The following is a 2,619-nucleotide window of genomic DNA, read 5'->3' as shown; positions in this document are numbered from 1 at the left end:
TCTCTGGAGACTAAGGTGTGTCTGATACAGGCCATGGTCTTGGCAATCACATGTTATGCATCAGAGAGTTGGAAATGACCAAGGAGCATAGCAGAATTGTTGCCTTTGAGCTGTGGTGTTGGAGAAGAGTATTGAGGGTATCATGGACTGCTAAGAAAACAAACAGATTCATCTTAGGGTTAAACCAGGCTGCTTCTTGGAGGCAAGGATTCTGAGGCTTCGTCTGACATACTTTGGTTATGTTGTAAGGAGAGACTGGTCCTTGGAGAAAGACATCATGCTTGGGAGGGTGGAGGGCAGGCATAGGAGGGGAAGGCTCTCTATAAGATGCATTGATTCGGTGACTGGGGCAATCGGGATGAGTGTGTCGGAGACAATGAGATTGGCACAGGACAGAACAGAGTTTAGGGCTTTTGTACATAGGGTCGCTATGAGTCGCAAGCAACTCAACAGCACATAACAACAACAACCACCACCTCTGGGACTGCAGTACAGCTTCTTGCCACTAGGCCACCAGAGCTCCCCTCTATGTTTCAATTATTAATGGATGTTTTCAGTTGCTTCTCTTCCTTTTTGAGTCTTGCCACCTCAGCAAATGAAGATAAGAGCTTCATTCACTAGGTTAGAACTTTACTTTGTCCACGTCATGAAGGTAGGCCCTACTTTGAAGAGGCAGCTCTTCACCAGTAGCATCTTCAGTGCCTTCAACCTGAGGGGCTCATCTTCTGGCACTATACCAGACAAGGCACCAACGTTATCACAGGGTTTTTTAAGGGTCTGTTATTTCAGAAGTGATGGCCAGTCTTGATCTTAGCCTGGAAGCTCTGCTGAAGCCTGTCCATTCTGGGTGATCCTAAGGGCATCTGAAATATTGGCATAGCTTCCAAAATCATAGCAACACATAAGCCACCACAATATGGAAAACTGACAGACAAGTGGTGATCAAGATAGATTAAATGTTACAAAAATGGAGTGGGATGGTGACAGCAGCATCTGACTTCCTCTAATTTTACAAGGGGCAGTGTCAGATTAGCCAGTAAGGCAGGGTAAGGGTAAGCATTGACCCTGTTGTATTTATTTGCTAATCTATACTAAACAATTTTACTTACACACACACACACATCAAAGATTCTAAGTATGGCTAGCATTTGTCTTTCTCCCATCCCAATAGAACCTTCCTACAGGATCAAGGCCTCTTTTCAAATTTAGAATCTGTGACTGGGATGGTGTTGTTGCTGCTGAGTACAGTCGAGTTGGAATTAACCCATAGTTGACCCTCTGCAGGGTTTTCTGAGGCAGTCACTTGTTATGCATCAGAGAGTCGGACAATGACCAAGGAGGATAGAAGGAGAATTGATGCCTTTGAGCTGTGGTGCTGGAGAAGAGTATTGAGAATACCATGGACTTCTAGGAAAACAAACAGATTTGTCCTGGAAAGGGTTTAACTGGGTGGCTCCTTGGAGGCAAGGATTCTGAGGCTCCGTCTAACATACTTCAGACATGTTGTGAGGAGAGACAGGTCCTTGGAGAAGGACATCATGCTTGGGAGGGTAGAGGGACAGCACAGGAGAGGAAATTCCTCTATGAGGTGGATTGACTCAGTGACTGGGATAATTGGGATGGGAGTGTCAGAGACAGTGCGATTGGCACAGGACAGAGCGGAGTTTAGGGCTGTTGTACATAGGGTCACTATGAGTCGCAAGCAACTCGATGGTACATAACAACAACAACAACAAATCACACAGGAGGAGCCTGCCCATCCTTCTCCAGCAGAGCAGCAGGTGGATTAGAAGCTCATGCCTTTGGGATTGCAAAGCAGCTTCTTACTCCTAGGCCACTGTTACTGTTGTTGTTGTTGTTGTTGTTGTTGCATACCATAGATTCACAACTGACCCATAGCTGACCCTCCAGTGGGTTTTCAGAGGCAGTTAACCGCATGGGAGGAGATTGCCCATCCTTCTCCCACTAGGCCACCTAGAGCCCAGTAAAAAAGGAACGCATAGTCTTACGCATGTTATTTAGTAACCTGTAGTGAAGACATTGCACTGCCAATCCTAAGGCACACAGTTCGAATCCACCAGGTACTCCAAGAAAGAAAGATGGGCAATATTCTCCTATGTGATTTAAAGCCTTTGAAAAAACTTGCTTGAGCCTCAAATATGAGTCAGTTCCAACTCGCTAGCATACAACAACAGCAGGGAATAGTTTCATGGGTTTTTTCATCACAGAAAAATTTCACCCTATATTTGATGTGGTGAGAAACATGTGAAACTTCTCCCTATAGTAAGAAAGCACATGTAAACTCGCACTCACCTTGATTTTCTGGGTAATCTGTCCATGACAAGGAAGGAGAATCTTCATCGGAATCAGCAACTTGAGAGTTATTGCTGCCAGGTGGAGGGCAATGTCCCTTTTATCCCTTTTCTCTCAATCTTTTTATGAATTCTAATACCAGCCATCCTTCCCATGGTACTGTACTTCTCTGCTGGGTTCAAAAAGACAATTTGGAGAGGGGGGGAGAAGAAGAAGAAAGTAATTTGATACAAGAGCCTTGCAGAACTCCCAGACAATACTTAATAGTAACACAGTTCCTTAGTGAAATAACAGGTTACAATTCAG

At 44.7% G+C, this 2,619-nt stretch overlaps 1 pseudogene; it reads right to left on the bottom strand.

Annotated features, from left to right (window-relative positions):
• Positions 1–2,361, bottom strand: part of LOC102843965 — a 12,942-nt pseudogene extending 10,581 nt beyond the window's left edge.
• Positions 2,362–2,619: the final 258 nt, after the last annotated feature.

Source organism: Elephantulus edwardii, unplaced genomic scaffold, assembly GCF_000299155.1.
Source record: "Elephantulus edwardii isolate Elephantulus edwardi_28Jun2011 unplaced genomic scaffold, EleEdw1.0 scaffold00096, whole genome shotgun sequence".
NCBI classification, from domain to species: domain Eukaryota; kingdom Metazoa; phylum Chordata; class Mammalia; order Macroscelidea; family Macroscelididae; genus Elephantulus; species Elephantulus edwardii.
This window is presented reverse-complemented; position numbering and strand designations above follow the sequence as displayed.